Source organism: Anabrus simplex, chromosome 9 (assembly GCF_040414725.1).
Source record: "Anabrus simplex isolate iqAnaSimp1 chromosome 9, ASM4041472v1, whole genome shotgun sequence".
NCBI lineage: Eukaryota > Metazoa > Arthropoda > Insecta > Orthoptera > Tettigoniidae > Anabrus > Anabrus simplex.
In genome coordinates, this window is record NC_090273.1 from 56536771 (window position 1) to 56557450 (window position 20680).

Genomic DNA, 20680 nt, shown 5'->3' on the forward strand with positions numbered 1-20680 from the left:
CCGTTACGCCACGGAGGAGGACGTCTTCATCTTAAATGAGTACTGTGTAAACTTAATAATATTCCTTTTTATTTTATTATTATTATTTATTTATTATTATTTATTTATTATTATTTATTTATTTATTTATTTATTTATTATTTATTATTATTATTATTTATTTATTTATTTATTTATTTATTTACTTATTATTTATTTATTATTATTTATTATTATTATATTATTATTATTTATTATTTATTATTATTATTTTATTATTATTTAAATCGAAACAGGTTCTTATAGACTCAGAAAGGCAGAATGGGCCGTAACGTCGAAATATGTGGATATAGGCACTACATAATTTGATTGACTGTTACGGAAGGTACATAATATGAATAATTATCACCGATAGGGATGATAGGTTCCTACGGAAAGTAATAGATAAAAATCTAAAATTCCGATGTCTTTTCATGACATTTACTGAGAATTTTTTCTTAATAATTGACTTTACGTAGCACCAACACACCGTAGTCTTAATTAAGGTACAGCCCCAGGATTTGCCTGGTGTGAAAACGGGAAACCACGGAAAACCACCTTCAGGGCTGCCGACAGTGGGATTAGAGCTCACTATCTTCCGAAATCTAGCTCATAGGTACGTGAACCAAACCACGTAGCCACTAGTTCAGTTTTACTGAGAATAGAGTACTAATTAGTTGATGGAAAATAGCTTGAAATATTCTCTGAGGATAGTGGAAATATCCGCATCTGAATAAAAGAAAGATTCAGTATTTAAAATATTAAGAACATGGTTTTTCTCTCTTTGTTAAGTTCGTGATTTATTGATAGTCATAATAAGTCGACCGTGACGGTACTGCTCCCTTGCTCCCCTAATATACTTTCACCCTTACACGCAAAAATGCTAGTGAAATATTAAGAAATTTAATATATTTCTCCCTAGGCATTATTTCGTTTCTTTGTTACAGGACTCCTTTCCAATTTCATTTCTTCTCTGTTGTACTTTATGATCGCTATATTTGTTTTCCCTTCCGTCAGATCCGAGTGTTACCACGGTCTACGACTTCAAAATGGGATTTGGATATTTCTTTGCGATGAAAGGGAAAATATTCGCATGCACTGAAAGTATATTAGGACTCTTATGTACTAAGAAAGACGTCGTAGGTGTTATTATGCTGAAGTGGTAGACATAGAGCTATTTTACTTAAAATGTTATATTAATAAACACATACACATCCAGCTTCTGTGTTGCATGAGACACGGTCATGAGCCAGAGAGTACAGTTAAGGATGTCGATGACTATGTCTAACTCCAACATTATTTACATCGTCTAACTGGGTAGCAGTTAATTTCATATTCACTGGCCCTTAATGTGTTGTATTTGCTACAGAGTACAATGTTATTTAATGTAATAATAATAATAATAATAATAATAATAATAATAATAATAATAATAATAATAATGTAAAAACGAAAATCCAAACCCCTTGGCGCAACAGCCCCGAAGGGCCATGGTCTACCAAGGGACAGCTGCTCAGCCTAAAGGTGTCGTGTGGTCAGCACGAAGAATCCTCTCGGTCGTTATTTTTGGCTTCCCAGACCGGGGCCGCCATGTCACCGTCAGATAGCTCCTCAATGGTAATCACGTAAGCTGAGTGGTCCTCGAACATGCCCTCAGATCCAGGTAAAAGTTCCTGACCTGGCCGGGAATCGAATCCTGGTCCTCCAGGTAAGAGGCAGGCACGCTGGCCCTACACTGCCGGGCCGGCTAATAATAATAGTAATAATAATAATAATAATAATAATAATAATAATAATAATAATAATAATAATAATAATAATAATAATAATAATAATAATAATAATAATAATAATTGTTACGGAGATACCCATGGAGCAGAAAGAGGTTAAAGAAGGTGCCGGGATGAATGGGTCTATCTACAACAGGGCCTCTCAGGGTGCATGCGCGTGGTGCATGCACTGTGCACGGTGCAAAAGACGACTTCGCTTGGTTGACCAGAGTGCAGACCCCTCCACTCCTCTCTCCCTACACCTGTCTCGCCCGTTCGGCCTGTCTCCACGTTCCTCACCTTCACTGCTGTTTCTCCCCCACTGCGAAATGTTTATGTGTGGTGAGCGGAGACGCTCAGTTGTATGGGACAAGGTTACCAGTGTTATTAAAAAATTTTAAAAAAAGTGAATTAGAAATACACATACATGTTTGAGAGGAATGTAAACATAATTTAAAAAAATGCAGAACCGGTAAGCAAAATGAAAATGCTACAGTACTGGAACAAACCTCATTTGTGGATATAGAATGTTCTTCTTCAAGATGTTTCAACTTCCTTAATTCTTTCTCTCTGACGTGTCCTATGATTTCACAATAATTTTCCTAATGTAGTCCGTTGTAGTGTCTTTCAGTAGACGATTTTTAACGCACGTAATTATCGTCCCACAGATTAAGCATTTGGCGTTATCGTCACGACAAACAAAAAAAAAAATACGAAAGATCCCAGTTCGATTGAAATGGACTTTCGGAAGTCTTTGCTTTCTTCGAAACAGGTTGCTCCATTATTATGTAGTTGTCGTGCGCTTATCTATTTCACTGATAAACACGTCGTCTACCACCAAACGCTTCGTCGCTCTCAGCACACTACACCATCCGAGTCAAGCCGAGTTGAGACGAAGCGTACCGATGCACAGTGCACAGAGCCTATGAACCTCGCTCTGCACGCGTGAGAGTTTGGGCGTTTGAGAGGCCCTGATCTACAACATCAGAATTAATTTAAAACTTCACCTGAAGGTTATATTTCTTCAGGAAACAACAACTTAACAATTTTTCACTTAGTGAACATAACAACATGTCAGGTAAAAAAGCAATCTTGAAACGAGATTAGGAAAATCCAAGATCAGTGAATTTTACAGATTCTGGGCTTCAAGCCCCTAGTTTTACGATTCCAGAGATACCGGATCCAGTTTAAGAAACTTTAATTAAAAATTATGAATCATTAAGTCAAGGGCAGAAATCCCCTAATTCAAGAGCACTTGCTCCCAAAATACAATATCTAGCCTTCCAGAGACACTCGTTACTCTTACAAAAGAGCTAACAGGCTCTCAGCTTCTTACGGCCTACGCAAGGCAACATTACATCAAAATTTACCATCTCTGGCCTCTCGAGTCACAATTTACAATTTGAATTGGTTTTTACACAGGGCTGTCTAGTACCCAACCTACAGGGCCTTTGCGAAAAAGAGCAGGTTAAATAAACGGCCCGAACACAAACTGAATGGAGACGTACACTGGGCTCCCAGATAATGAAAAATAAAACCTACAGGGGTCTCGGCCGATGAAACAGGGGCTAATCCGAGGCTACTTGAGGTGGCGCGCATGGAAATAACTGTAATACATTACAGAAAAGAAGAAGGTTGCAAAATCGCAGACACCTCAAACCAAGATGAAGGGGAGCTCGAGAGGGTAACACACTCTCTATCCCCGATTTACAATTAAAGATTTTATGATTTTTTTACATTAGCCGAAAGAACACTTACATTTTGGAAAAGTAGGTTACATAGTTAAAGATTCAGAACTTCCCCTCAGATAAAGTAGCGGAGACAGCAAGAAAGATAGAATTTTATGTGGCCATTACCTTATAGATGTTCTGGCAGCCGACGAAAGAGGCGCCCCGCTTCCTGCCCTAACACACACACACTTAGAAAGACAACGATCAATTGGCAAGGAAACACGAAAAGCCGCAACTTATGTACCCTCAGAAAAGGCTTGAGATAATTCAAGACTAATCCAGACCCGCCCTCTCAAATTTTATTGGAGAATTCAAAGTGAACAAGAAATGCGGGATTGGTTGAAAATTAATTGCAAAACATTATGATTGGCTAGACTCAAACCTGGCGAAAAGAAAAAAGACGTGTTGCCAACCCAAAAATAAATGAACATAGAGTCAGTTATGGACAACCTAGAAATACAAAACTTCTTTAAGTTATAAGTTCTTTCACCTTGTACCAGAGTGCATGATCAGAGTTTTTGGTAGCGTCATCTGTGGAAAAATGTCCAAACTTCTTGATATATAGCAGAACAGAGCAAGGAGAAATTCAATCTGTTTAGTAAGCTACACAGTAACAAAATTGCTCAATATTTCAGTAGTGACACCTTCTGACTAAAGTTCTAATTTCATATTGTATCAGTTTCCACTTTTGTTCGATAGAGGAGTTTCTTAAGGCGCTGATTTTGAATGAGCGGAATAGAGGTGTACCTCCCGGTACAATAATAATTAATGACGGCAGAATTAGGAACTACATAAAATGCAGACTAGCACATGGAAGGCCTTTCTTATGAGAATAAATTTGCTCATTTCGAATACTGATATAGGTTTCTGACGACTTTCTAACCCCTGTAAGTACCCTGAATCAAGAACTCATTCTACCATCAATTCTCACTGAAGCCCAATTGTCAACATAAATGCCTTTGATTGATTTTAATAATCTACCTTTAATTCCATAGTCCCCCAGTATGGCGAACATCTATTCCCTCGGTAACCTGTCATATGCTTTCTCTAGATCTACGAAACATAAACACAACTGCCTATTCCTCTCGTAGCATTTTTCAATTACCTGGCGCATACTGAAAATCTGATCCTGACAGCCTCTCTGTGGTCTGAAACCACACTGGTTTTCAACCAACTTCCTCTCAACGACTGATCGCACCCTCCCTTCCAAGATGCCAGTGAATACTTTGCCTGGTATACTAATCAATGAGATACCTCGATAGTTGTTGCAATCCTTCCTGTTCCCTTGCTTAGAGATAGGTGCAATTACTGCTTTTGTCGAATCTGAAGGTACCTTACCAACACTCCATGCTAATTTTTGCTACTCTATGAAGCCATTTCATCCCTGCCTTCCCACTATACTTCACCATTTCAGGTTTAATTTCATTTATTCCTGCTGCCTTATGAGAATGGAGTTTATTTACCATCCTTTCCACTTCCTCAAGCATAATTTCACCAACATCATTTTCCTCCTCCCCATGAGCTTGGCTGTTTGCAACACCACCAGGATGATTTCCTTTTACAATGAGAAGATGTTCAAAATATTCCCTCCACCTCTCCAGTGATTCCCATAATAATAATAATAATAATAATAATAATAATAATAATAATAATAATAATAATAATAATAATAATAATAATAATAATAATAATAATTGTTCCGAGGTATCTGTGGAACAGCATAGGTGAAAGAAGGTGCGGGGGTGAACGGGCCTCAAAATACGAAATTAACGTTAAGATAAAATTTAACAAGGTTATATTTTCTTTTCAAAATCAAGAAATAACAAGCATGGCAGGTACAGAGTAGCAAGGCAACAAAGTACAATTACAGTATTTACAGGATTTGGGATTCGAGCCCCGAACTCACAATTCTTGAGCAATTAGCCCAGTTTTACCCCAAAACAAGTTTCAACAGAGGGGCAGAAAACCCCATTCATGCCCAGGAGCACTTGCTCCAAATTACACAGTAAAGCCTCCTTGAGGCGCGCAGAAAACAAAATTTTCAAGAAAGAGCAACTCGCTCTCAAAATTTAAGCCTGTCAAAGGCCACACCAAATTCCACCTTCAAGCTGTCCTCTAAGGACATAAACACAGGGGTAAAATACCCAACCTACTGAGGCCTATTAAGTGAGAAAAGGATAATTACATGGCCTCTAAAATACCAATTTGAGAGGAGGCGATCTGCACTCCTAATACATTTTGTTTAAAACCTAATCTGGCTCTAGGCAGCTAATGCAAGGGCTAATCCCATACTAAAGAGGTGACTTATAGAAGGAAACAATTTACATTACGTTAAGGAAGAAAGGTTGTGAAAATAAGTTCACCTCAATGCAGTATGAGTGGGAGCTCGAGAGAGTTAAGCACTCTCTATCCCAATATGTAGTTAAAACAGATGGAATTGACACCGAGTGTCTTTACATTATTAAAGGAAAGTTACATGGAAAAGGCTTCGGACCTGCCCCGAGAGTTAAACTGCTGAGCTAGCAAGAAAAGAAGTTATGAAAAGGCCATTACCTTGTGGATGAACTGCTGCCCGAAGAAAGAGGCGCTTCCCGCCCCTGCTACGTACTTTACACACTGAAAGATGTTACTGAAGTGGCGCGGAGACCCGAAAATCAGCAGTTTACATACTCTCGCGGAAAGTTCGATTCGTTTCGAGAATGAGAACACCCTCCCACAAAAACTTTATTGGCTAGGGTTAAGCAACATAACCCCTTTGGAGAAGATACACCTGATTGGTCATAAATTAAGTAAAGAAATTCGGGATTGGCTAAATTCAAAACAAGGGGAAAGAAAGGGTTATACAGCCAACTTAAACAATAATAGAAAGAAATTTAACAAGGAACAAACTTTTGAAATAAACATTTCTCCAAAAAACAGTTCTTTCACTTCGCACTAGGGTGCACCATTGTAGTTCTTCAGTAGTGTCCTCTAGAAGAGAATGTTCACACTTCTTACTACAGGCAAAACAAAAATACATCGAAAACGACCCAGTTCAGAAACTTCAAAATTTCCAAGTAGTGACATCTCCTGAGAAACTTGAAAATTAACACCTTAGATAAAGTTCAGACTTCCTCCAGTAGGGGAGTTTCAACTGGCGCTAGGTTTGAATTAGCGACGTGGAGGTGTACCGCCCGGTACAATAATAATAATAATAATAATAATAATAATAATAATAATAATAATAATAATAATAATAATAATAATAATAATAATAATAATAATAATAATAATAATAATAATAGGACTGAACAATCAAGAAAATTGCAACATATTAGCCAGATAGTTTGAAAAACTCCTCAGCTTACCACCTCCAACAAACAAACTAGAACTTCTAGCTTCTCCTATGAACCCAGAAGGTGGCATACCGCCAACAACAACAACAACAACATAAAAAATAAATTTCAAAAAAAACTAAAATGTCTTAAGACCAACAAGGCCTGTGGAGAAGACTGAATATCAGCTTGAAATGGGCTGAACCGGAAATCCTGGACGACTTGCATCATACTTTTCAGCAATTATGGAAGACAGAATTGCTACCAGACGAATGAAAACAGCGCCTATCCACCCACTCCATAAGAAAGAGAACAAACAAGATGTAAACAATTACAGAGGCGTGTGGCTACTCTCAGTCGCTTACAAATTCCTCTCTAGGATACTGCTGCACAGAACTGAAGGAATCCTGGATAAGCAACTTGGAGAATACCAGAGTGGGTTGCGGAAAGGCCGCTCCTGTACTGAGCAAATCCTTAATTTGAAATCAATAATTCGCCCCCGAGTACTGAACGGCTAAAATGTAGTGGATTATTTCATTGACTTCAAAAAAGCCTTTGACTCGGTGGACAACAGACCCTAGATAAGATCATCAGAGAATTTGGGGTCAAAACTAAATTGGCAAACATTTTTAGAGAAAACTTAATAGGCACAATTTCTAGGCGTATTTCATTATTATTATTCATGGAAGAATTGTCTGTCACTTGAAATTAAGACAGGGGTGTGACAGGGTGGTAGATTATCACCACTGCCATTGAACTGTGTCCTGGAGAAGATTGTGAGACCGGATGAGTTGGTCGTACGGTTAGGGTCACGCAGCTGTGAGCTTGCATCCGGGTGATAGTTGGTTCGAGCCTTACTGTCAGCAGCCCTGAAAATGGTTTTCCGTGCTTTCCCATTTTCCCACTACGCAAATGATGGAGCTGTAACTCAATTAAGGCCACGGACTCTTTCTTCCCACTCCTAGGCCTTTCCCATCCCATCGTCGCCATAAGACCTATCTGTGTCGGTGCGACGGAAAACAAATTGTAAATATTGTGAGAATATGGAATTCCGAACTTGAAAATCAAGGGATAACCCCGATCTGTTTAGGAATAAAATCGGAAGGAATCAAAGTTACCTGCTTACCTGCTTGGCTTTCGGTGAAGATTTTGCGATACTTTCAGAAAACCTAGAGGAAGCAGCCATACAGATCTACCTCCTAGAGAAGATTGCTAGCAAGGCGGCACTTAGTATCTCGAAAGAGAAGACCAAGTTCATGATGAATGACAAGCATGGGCCACAATCCCTTGAAACAGGGACTGGACGAATTCAGAGGGTTAAAAATTCACATACCTAGGTGAAATCATACAAGAGAACGGATTAGAGAAAGCTACTGTAGACGATCGTATCTCAAAAATGGAGAGAGCTTATAGACTAACTAGAAACGTCTACAACAAGATAATGTATCTCATTGAAAGTCAAAATAGGGCATTACAACACTGAAGTAAGAAAGGAATGCCCGTATGCCAGTGAATGCCTCTCGATGAATTGCAAGTTGGAGTAGCTGGAGATCCTAGAAAATAAAATCCTACGGAAAATCTTGGGCCCAATCCAGGCTGAAACCGACTGAAAACTTCAGAACAACAATGGAGTCTTCCAAAAAGTGGAGACAATTTCAGAGACTACGAAAAAGAGGTGGTTATCTTTTATTGGACATTTGTAGAGAAGAGACAAAACCAGATAAACCCAAATGTTATCCGACTACATGCGGAACAAGATGACAACGATGGCATGGATTAAGGAAGTTCGTAAAGATTTAGAGAAGTCCGACATCCAGGTAGTTCGGATGTTAGACAGGAAATCATTTCGGACCTTGGTTCAAAATTTGGAAGGGTTTCAATTTGAAAGAACTGCAAAGACGTGAAGAGGCTTGACGGATGAACAAAAGAAACAGCATAGCGCCCATATGCAGTGCTGGAGAAGGAGGACCCTTCCGACAAAGGAAGAATACAATGTAGCGTGATCTTCAGTGGTCAATTCGCAAATAAAAATATTGCTATTAATAAAAATATGTATAATAACGGCGTGTGATCTGTGGAGAGGCCCGGTACAGGACTTTCGAGTTTACGCGATATGGGTGATCTACGCGGCTTCAAGGATGAATTATAATTCTCAAGGCGACATAAATGCCTCACCCCCCACCACCACACGATTCATATGTATTAACTAATTAAAGTTAAAATCCCTAATCTTGTGTGGAGTCGATCCCGGGACCACTTAGACCAAAGGACGGTGCCCGGCTGTACAGTTCTTCGTCGTAAAACAATAATCATCACTACCACAACTCATTATTATTATTATTATTATTATTATTATTATTATTATTATTATTATTATTATTATTATTATTATTATTATTCTTGCGTTCCGGTCTTCTAAGGACCACGTTACAATTTCAATTGTTCCTCCTTAGTTGTTCTTTCCTTTTCTTCCAGTATTCGTTCATTGTTTCACTGTGTTTCTTTTTCCCGTCTTCAGTCCACCTTGTGCCTGTTTTCTTTTCCTTCCTCCCTTGGAATCCTTCCATTTGTAAGACTTTCTTCCTAAAACTCTTTCTTTCCAATAATTCTTCTTCTCGTATGTTTATTATTATTATTATTATTATTATTATTATTATTATTATTATTATTATTAATGGATAGAATTTGGTCAGACATGGACGACGTATACAATGATGTATGATTTCAGTTTCTTTGGAGCCAGTATTCCCTCGTTCTACTAATTGCAGCTTCTTTTTTTTTCTTTTCATCCGTCCAAGGTTGTTTTCTTCTTGGTCGCTGTTTCTAATTCCGGGAAGCCCTATAATGCCTGCATCTTGTTTCTGAACATGGTTCTGTCGTGGATGTAACTTTCCATGATGTTCCTGCAGATCCTCCTTCGTGTTAATGCACCTTTTTTCGTGTAAGTTGCCTTTTCTCTTGGATTTGTTAAAATGGTTGATATTTTAGAAAATGTAGTGAACCGGTCGTCGCTCATTCTCGAAAAATATCCGAAGAACTTTTATCCTTTGATTTTGTATCACATCCTATATAATTCCGTATGTTTTGTAGAGTCCTTTGTTTCTGCTTCATCGATATCAACGCATTTTCTGGGTCCGAGTATTTTTCACCGGATTTTATTTTCATTCTTCTGAATTCTTTGATATATTTTTCTGGAGTTCATCCTAGAAATTCTGGAGCGCATAGACGCTCTGGTTATGTCATTTTCTGATAGTGTCTTAGCTTACTTTATTATTATTATTATTTTCAAAGGGCGTCGCAATGTATGTACATGTCTAGTTCCAAACCAGAAGTAGATTTCACTTTACCAGGAATAGAAAAATGAAGCAGAAAGGGAAATGTGCTGAGTGTAACATTAAACAGAGAAACAGGTTCCCCGACAACTGCTAACAATGACGTTGACTCCGCGACAGCAAATAGCCTCGGGAAGCAGGTCAAGCCGTGTGTTCGCCAAGTTGGTAGAGACCCACTGGCATAGCTGGAGCGATAAAAGCGTCAGCTCACGGAGAACTGTAGCACTGGAGGCTGTATCAGCAGCGGCAGTGGCCAGTTCACTCCGATATGGGTCCAGGGATGAATCAGTACATTCCTAACCCTCTGGCAGTAAAAGAAATGTGAGGTCTGCTATGCTGCATGTCTGTCTGTTAGGTCATCAGCCCAGAGGCTGGTTGGATCCTCAAATAGCACCACCAAAGGTTATGCGGTTATAAGGAAACCGCAAAAACCAATGGCAGCACCAAAATGAGGCGTACTAGGCAAGACGAGGAGTGAGGTAGTTTGCCATTGCTTTCCTTACTGGGTCAGCAAGTGCTATTGCAGCACGACTGACCCTATGAGCAACACCTTTCATAGCACTCAGATGCACTAGTCGTGCTCTGAATGTCATTACTCAGCACCACCCATACCCCAGCAGCTTCCATATTGTCACAGCCATGGATGAGACTGGGACTTCGGTGGAAGCTACATTTTACTCTGGCCTGTGCCTATGCGGCATATCACATTATTAATTCTATAAAAGTGAAGAACTCAGAGCAAATCACCGAAATAAAATGTTCAATAGCCGAATTTTCTTGAAAAAGTAAGCTAACCGTTTTAAATTCAGCATTCCAATATTACTAATGTACCCGTGCGAAGCTTTCGCATTTGCCCCACTTTTGTGTATTTCGTATAATTACTTGTGGGCATGGTCGTCGGAAAGGAGGAGGAAACCGGATGAACAGTTCGAAAGTTGAGCCGCCAAAATCCGGACTCAAAAAGCCTGCTCGTTTTTTAGGCCGATCAATGAAATCCACGAATTTGGAGAATATTCAGAAAGTAAACAGTTTGAAGTAAATGTCCTTGTATATTGGTGCGCAGAATCCGAAAACGACATCCCACATTTTTTAGAACTAGTCCAGTGGCGATTTTTTTTCGATTTGCCACAGCACATACCGAACGATTTCGCCTAGTTTTGAGCTTGCATTCGGGAGATATTGGGTTTGAACCCCACTGTTTGTAGTCCCGAATATAGTTTTCCGTGGTTTTCCGTTTTCACTCCAGGCAAATGCTGGGCAAATGCTGGTGGTCCTCCTTAGTTAAGGCCATGGCCGCTTCCTTACCACTTCTAGCCCTTGCCTATTCCATTGTCGCGACAAGACCTATTTGTGTAGGTGCGACGCAAAGCAAATTGAAATTTAAAATATTTACTTATTTATTTATTTATTTATTTATTTATTTATTTATTTATTTATTTATTTATTTATTTATTTATTTATTTATTTATTTATTTATTTTTCTGCTCGTCTGGTGCAGGTCCTTCCAATGACAATCATGGACGAACTGAACTTCTTGATATGGGAATATGATGATAATAATGAGCTAGGGAGAGGGTAAAATCCGGTGTTGGCACACAGCCTACTCCTGCAGAATAACACTAAGGGGTCTACTATTTACTCCCGACGGACGAAAATGCATCAACAGCGTCATATGGCCTCACTCCAACTGAACAGTGCAGAGAGGTTTTGGAACTGAATTCGTTACAACCACTGATCAACATTCTGAAGGTGACATATTTTTACACTAACTATTTCAGATCATGTAGACTGACGCCTTAACAATCATGCCTATAAAGCGAGCTAATTAATTCACTTAATGTTAATACTTAGGCTAATGAGGCAGCAGTCCGGGTAATTCCACAGCACAGTTTATTCTGCGGTAGTCTGTAGAGCCGAGCAATTAACGAAACTGAGTTTCTACGACTCATGTACCTTAGTTCGATCATAAAACGAGCTTTTTGCTTTAGTGAGCACAGATAAATTCTTCAGTAAACGAATGAGTCTGGATGGACTCGAATCGGACTATTTGCTGCTCGATCTGAGTTGGCGGTATTAGATGAGTGACTTGTACGTGTCAACCTAAACTCGAAAATGGTTAACAGGCTCGGTATAGCACTGCAATCAACTGTTCATTCGCTCCGTGGGTGATTAAACTACGAGTTGTTGCCTTGTCTCTACTTCACGGGAATGCGTTACCAGTGTTACATCCAGTGATGGTGCAAAAAATGAAGTCTGTACAAAAAAAACTTGCCGAGAAGTAATGCATATGGCAGCAGTGCATGAACGAATGTGGCACACTTGAACTTGGGAGTTTCTGAGCGGCTCAGTTCTTCCCGAACTCATTTGTGATCTCCAGAATTTTAGGCAGTAATAGGTAAGAATGAAAACTTACACGTTCTACATTAATATTTCTTGAACACCGAGAGAGATGGCCGTACGGTTAGGAGCGCGTAGCTGTGATCTTGAATCCGGGAGATAGTGGGTTCGAACTCCACTGTCGGCAGCCCTGAAGACGGTTTCCGTGGTTTCCCTTTCTTACAACTTGCTTTACGTCGCACCGACACAGATAGGTCTTACGGCAACGATGGGACAGGAAAGGGCTAGGAGTAGCAAGGAAGCGGCCGTGACCTTAATTAAGAGAAACCACGGAAAGCCATCTTCAGGGCTGCAGACAGTAGGGTTCGAACCGACTATCTCTCAAATACTGAATACTGGCCGCACTTAAGCGACTGCAGCTATCGAGCTCGGTGGTTTCCCATTTTCACACCAGGCAAATGCTGGGGCTGTACCTTAATTAAGGCCACGTCCGCTTCCTTCCAATTCCTAGACCTTTTCTATCCCATCGTCGCCGTAAGACCTGTCTGTGTCTGTGTCGGTGCGACGTGAAACAAATGGCAAAAAAATATATATATTTCTTGGACAACATTCCTGTCCTTAAACTTATGGTCTCAGGTAAACAATTATTCACAGGGAACTAATACATATTTATAAGAACATTTCCTGAAATTTTCATTAAAATATCTTTCTATGGTTTGAAGTTATTAAAATATTTTTGTTTATTATAATTGGAAAGAAAATAGCAATTTTTTAATACTTGGGGAGATATGGACAGTATTATGTGGAAATTACACTAATAATTTTCATTGCATCCGGGAGATAGTAGGTTCGAATCCCACTATCGGCAGCCCTGAAAATGGTTTTCCGTGGTTTCCCATTTTCACACCAGGCAAATGCTGGGGCTGTACCTTAATTAAGGCCACGGCCGCTTCCTTCCAACTCCTAGGTCTTTCCTATCCCATCGTCGCCATAAGACCTATCTGTGTCGGTCCGACGTAAAGCCCCTAGCAAAAAAAAAAAAAAATTCATTAAGAAGAAACAAAGATACCTGTAGAATATTTGTAATTGTAATAGAGCAACAGAATATGTCTCCATTAAGAAAATTCCTCGTTTTATAACTCGCAACAGAACCACAGAAGGAGGCCATAAAACATTGCTTGACTTTGACTAGACAGAAGACTCCTCAAGCTACCAAGATCGTTATAAAACGGGGTCATTTTAATGGAAACATATTCTATTGCTCTATTACAATATTGCTTATATTCGACAGGTATCTGTGTTTCTCCATAAGAAACATTATTAATGTAATCCCCATATTATACACTCCAGATCTCCCCAAGTATTAAAAGAATACCTATTTTCTTTCCTATTAAAATACACAGAAAACTTAATAACTTCAAACCATAGAATGATATTTTAATGATAATTTCAGCAAATGTTACTCAAAATATGTACTAGTTCCCTGTATATAATTGTTTGCTCGAGACCACAAGTTTAAGGACAGGGATGTTGATCATGAAATATGCAGGTGTCCTTAAACTTTTGGTAGGACCTGTACTGCAGCGGGTAACAAGTGTAGTCTACCCTGCACAACGGTTGTGTTATGAGGCTTGCATAAACTGTAAGGGTACGACCATCAGAAGCCCTATAATTTATGTTACTCTCGCTACATTACGGAAGAACGGGCTGGACAAACGCTTCCTAATAACGAAAATAGTTTCCATTCTAACCTGTTACTGTCCAAAAATTCGGAGCCCAGTGATCAGACAGCGTAGACAGCTCGGTAGACTCACCTGTTCACGAGGGGAACCCGCCGTGTGTACCAACCCGACTTCCCAGAAACTTTGCTCAGTCACAGGAGGGTTGAATTAAGCGAACACATGTTTTTGCCTATTGGTAGATAGTCGACCGTTTCAGAGAAAATGGCGGTCGAATTTTCCGACATGCTGTACGTAACTGTTAGCGCGTAGGCAGTTCAACCGACACGGTGGCTCAGTGGCTTTCTCCTCTGTGGATCCGTGGTAGAGTGTCGGCCTCCGGATCCCAAGCTAGCGGGTTCAAACCCGGCAGAGGTAGTCGGATTTTTGAAGGGCGAAAAAAAGTCCATTCGATACTCCATGTCGTACGGTGTCGGCATGTACAAGATCTCTTGTGATACATTTGGTGTTTACCCGACAACATTCATTAAATCTCAGCCATAGACGCCCAAGGGAGATGCGGTTTACTCGGTCTGCCATCTAGTGGGCCTAGAGTAAAACGGAACGCCGAAATTGACGAGCAGACAGCCAGATAGCGTCAAATCGAAATGTCCGCACATGGTAGCTGAGGCCGTACGATTATTATTATTATTGTTATTGTTATTATTATTATTATTATTATTATTATTATTATTATTATTATTATTATTATTATTATTATTATTATTATTAGTGGCTTTCTCAGCAGCTTCGCGCTTTTGCGCCTCGTGTTCGAAACCCGATGGTTTATTTCCATTTATTTCTTTTAGTCCATTGTCCTTTACTACACGAATGGTTTTGTTCAATGCAGTCTATTTTAAAATAGTGTTGTCCTTATTCGTCTATGTTCTGTCTGATAAATGAATTTTACAACATCAATAAATGAATATTGCAACTTATTTGAAACTGTTCTTTGGAAAAATATCATCCCTGATGCATGGTTTGTAGCAAACATATTGGCAACACGTGAAATCTTCAGTAATACGAAGGAAGTTTATTTCCCGAGTGATATTCTCATATTCCCACCCAGAAATATAACTGTGGCAAACCTCTCTCCGCGCGCGATGCTAGTGGTTTGCGAAATTTCTATGTTTCGAATGATTCTACGATCGGTATCATCCAAGGTAATGCACCGTATATCCTTGAAGCGTCAATATAATAATGATATAAAAAAATTATAATACCTGAAAACACACACACACTCACTCTTCCTTTCTTAATCTGTTTACCCTCCAGGGTTGGTTTCTCCCACGGACTCAGCGAGAGATCAAACCTCTACCGACTCAGAGGCTATAGCGTGAGACTTTAGCTCGGGATACAACTGGGGAGGATGGCAAGTACCTCGCCCAGGTGGCCTCACCTGCTATGCTGTACAGGGACCTTGTGGGGGAGGGGTTGGGAAGTTTGGAAGGGATAAACAAGAAAAAGGGAAGGAAGCGTCCGTGGCCTTAAGTTAGGTACCACTCTAGCATATGCCTGGAGGAGAAATGTGAAACGACAGAAAACCACTTCGAGGATGGCTGAGGTGGGAATTGAACCCAATTCTACTCAGTTGACCTCCAGAGGTTGAGTGGACCCCGTTCCAGCCCTCTTACCATTTTTCAAATTTCGTGGCAGGGCCGATAATCGAACCCGCGCTAATCACGCTGACCACTACAACATAGAGGCGGACACACACACACACACACTCTCTCTCTCTCTACATAATAAATGCATAACACTTTTTTTGTAAAACCTTAGTTTAATTTTACAACCATAACGCCGTTGTGTCCACTAACTTAAAAGGCAGATAAACTGGCCAGAAAAGGGGCAGAAACACATTTTGTAGTCCCAGAACCTGTATGCAGGATTTCCTGCGGACAGTTCCGAAACTACATAGGAAAATGTGTTCAAAAGAAACAAATGGAAAACTGGAAAAATACTCCGGGATGCAGGCTTGCAAAGGAACTGATAAAAGCACCAAACAAGAAGCATACTAAAGAACTGTTGACACTCAGCAGAGAAAATATAAGATGGGTAGTAGGACTGTTGACAGGACACTGTCATCTGAAAAAGAAACCCTACATAGAACTGGAGTAATAAGAGACAACATATGTAGGAAATGCAATGAAGCAGAGGAATCAGCTGAACACATACTTTTCGAATGTGAGCCGCTGGGTAAAATCAGACTCTCCACTCTAGGACTACCAGGTGAAGAGAGATAAGAAATCCAAGAAGACCCAATAAGAGCAACCTGCAGCTTTGTGAACGGAGCAGGTATATCAAGGTGGGAATGAAGGAAAAACATGGTAGTAAAAGATCTTAGGGGTCGACGCTAATTAGGAACTAATATTTAGAGAGCCCATGAAGAAAAGAAGAAGAAGAAGATGATGATGATCCACTAACTTGATAAGAATAATTCCTGTAGTAATCTTTAATAACTAGTCACATTGAAGATTATTAAACGTAGAATGGTCTTAGCTAAACTTACAAATAACGGAACATTTTGAATTGAATGAAAAATATTTCCAAGAATTATTACATCAGTTAATTCTTATGTTCCGTTCTCTTCAGCCCATGCAAAGTATTTTTAGGATCAATGAGGCTTGAAGTGGAGTCTCAACGGCGCACTAGCGGCAGCGTCTTGGAAAGGTGTAGCATTCCAACTGATGAGCCCACTGCTACACTGGGGCGAAACTCTGGTAATTTCACGATTGGAAAAGACTAAAGACTTAATGAGCTTAAATGTTTTAAAAATAATTGGGATTTGAACCCAGCTCGCAAAAGTTCGAAGTCACAGCGATAGCCACTGCGCCACCGGGTAGGTTGAACTTGCTACTCGCTAAAAGGCACGTAAAGCACGGGGAAAATTCGACAGTCATTTTCTTGGATATGGTCGAGTATTCGTTCATTTCGTTCCTTGTTTCACTGAACGATGTTTCTTGGCGGGTTCCGCTCATCAGTGAAGTTGAGTACCTTTTCGAGGTTGGTTCTTTATTCAAATATTTATTGACAAGGGTGCTCGAGCAGGTAGTGCTGAATGATTCTCGATTTCAAGATACTGAGTTAAACCCATATCTTATAAGTTTCAACCAGTCTACATATCGTTACACACTGCTCTAGCGGTCCGTGAGTTCATTGCCTATAACATTGCAAGTAACACTTCTTAAAATGAGTAATAAATATTGCAGAAATACTCACCTTAATGCAGCCTGTCTTCCAAACATAGTAAACAAGGTAAATAATTTTTTTCTTTTTTGCGATCACCAAGGTGATCCACTGCACAATTTAAGGCTTTTACCATCACAGTACAACATGTTTATTGGACTTAATAAGCTCATCGGAATGTCTTCTCACCCCGCCGTAAAGCCGCAGTGATGTTATATTTCATCTACCACGCAAATTGCCGCATTGCAGATTTAGAGCCTCTCCTCCTTTAAAAGGTACGAATTCAAGCTTGAAGTAGTGACTTAGATCAAGATATTCAATATTTGGTTTTTGATGTCATATGAAAGCCTGGCGTTTCTAGTTTCCAAATATGTAAGTATAATCGACCGGAGACATTTAATAAGGCCATAAATTTCATTTAAATGGTCCACTGCTCACACGGCTTCTCAGTTCCACGAATTAGTCAAACTCAATCTTACACACAGCGAATTTCACCACAGTTCCCATATTTTGATGTCATATGAAAGCTTGACGTTTCAGTTTCCAAATATGTATCATTGACTTGAGACATTTAGAATGGCTATAAATCCGGGCCGTGGTCAAGTTAAATTTTCCACATAGTCGATTTGTCCACAATTCCCATAATTCCAAAAATCATAGCGTACACAATTTTTTAAGTTATACAATCCATTGACATGTCAAATTAAATATCATTTAACGTATCATAGTCGCAACTAAACTTATCAACTAAAAAGACTACGATAAAAAGGTCCCATAAAAGAAAACAATTCTGAAAGTTCAAATATTTTGAATTTCGTGAGAAATATATCCAAAAATCATCACATCAATTAATTCTTATATTCTGTTCATTTCTGCCCATATAAAGTATTAGGATCAGTTTAGTGAAAAGAAAACAGAATTAAACTGTTTTCCAGAAAACTATGATTTTTTGGAAATTTAAGCGAAATGTTGATGTTTTTGTCAATTATTTAAGAAACTGTAGAATATGTGTGAATTTTAATAGTGTTAAAATCTTGCCTAAACGGAAGTTTTCACTGTAAAAGTTTCAAACAAATTTGTTTAATAGTATAGTTTTTGGTCTGAAAACGTTAATATATACCTTAAAGAGGGGCCAAATGAGGAACAGGGGCCCGGAGTCAATCGGATTGAGCGTTTCCTTAATACGCACTAGTAGTGATAGTGTTCATCTACACGCATATTCATTGAGCGTACTGCTGTAAGACCAAATTACGCATCGCCATGCTAAGCGAGACTTCAGGTACCAATAAGCTACGGATGTTACTGCAACGAAAGAGTAGACGTAGGAAATAGTCCGCTAAAACGTGATAAGTCTAGAGTCCGGATTATTAGGTACTGATAGGTTAGAATGCAAACTTACTTAAGCCAGTAACAAGTGTACCCTACACTGTACAACGGTTATGCTATGAGATTTGCATATATATTAGGGGTACAGCCTATAGAACTCCTTGAATTTATGCTACCCTTCCTACATTATTGTATAACGGGTTGCATGACACTTCCTACAAACCAAATTACTTTGCATTCTAACATATTACCACCTACAAATCCGAGGTATAGCCGATAACTCTAACGTTTCACGATATTTTTAATAATAATAATAATAATAATAATAATAATAATAATAATAATAATAATGTTGTGATTATTGGGATTTGATTATTTGGACTCGGAAGACGGCGATAAATTATGTATGTAAAGGATTTATTCTATTGTTTTGGTTTTCCTTAGTATGTGAATTTTGGAATTGTTTGATTGGTTTGAAGTCGATATGATTTTAAAATTATTTGATTGTTATTGTAATTCTGGTGCATCCTGTACCACACGCGCCACATCGGCGTGGGAGATTTCCGGTTTCGTAAAGTTGCACAAATTTCGTAATTTCTAAGGGCTTCCTAAATGTTCTTTGTCAGCACTATTTTTTCTGCGCTCCTATTGGAGAAAATAAAAGGAAATGTGATTGGTAGGTGAAGGAAAACATCGTACGCTCATTGGCCGTGGTAATATTTCATAATTTCCGGGGAGAAGCGTTGTCGCTGGAGCCTTGCTCTGCGAGGGCGTCTTTTCTGTTTGACCACTGAAGGGAACGGTCACCTTCCAAGGTACGGGTCTTCTTGGCCCCACCATCCGGTAAGCACTGATTATTATTTTTTAACTTTTCTGGTATTCAGTTTCTGATGTAGTGTTTCATTTTATTTATCTTGCCGGAGCGTACCCGTGTTTCCTTCTGCTTCCAAATGTTATAATTATGACTTAGCCGTTTCGGTAAGTCGCCTCACTGTGTTAAGAGATAGTTCCCGTTTGTTGTTTTGTAAATTAATTGTTATACGCCTTTCGAAGTAATCCTTATCAGTAATATTTTTCTCGGGACTATCTCATTCATTCCGCTTCATCATGGAATATTCATCTTTAGGTCGGGTACCCTTTCTCAGAAGTGTTTTTGAGGGGGCTACCCACTGAAGATGCTCTGTTCCACGATTATACGTAAATTATTTTTCCTCCTTAGATGTATCTCTTCACTTTAGTATAACGTTACCTTCCTTTATTTATTTCGAACTGTTTTGGATTTTTAAAGGTAACGCCACGACAGTGGAACGTCATGAGTGATGTTCCGGTGTAAAATAAATTTAATTACTAAATGCTACCCTCATGTAAATTGTAATGGTTGTTGAAATTATGCCGTCATTATTTTAATTGTATCTTGGTTATTGCTTTATATATGAAATCGAATCTAACTTGTTAAGTAAAGTTTAGGATTACATTGACTTCGCTTCTTCAGTGTTACCAATACCTTCCACCGCCTGGATATGGTTCCCAGCCGTTTCCCGGTTATCCTTTCTTAATAGTCATGTTGGTTAAACTGTTTGTTTATTTCCTGTGATTAATGTGCTTGCAAATTTAATTTCGTACATGTTTACATGCCTAGTGTACAGTACTTTTGGTGAAAGCATTACGGTAGCAAACATTTTCTCTTCATTAAACCTATTAATTGTAACCTTACCCTTTGGAGAGGTTGCTGTATGTTAGCAGAGCTTTGGGTTGCTGAAGAAGCAAAGTTGACGGTAATTCGGTGGTTATAACCTAAAATTTAATTCAAGTATTATCTCGTAGTTTCCTTTTTTTATCAACATGTCTCGTGCTATCCCAGGTCCGTTCCATTTGAGGAAGGAGGAATTAGCTTACGAACTTCGTATTCGTAAGTTGAATTCGACAGGAAAGGTTAAGGATGACACGAGC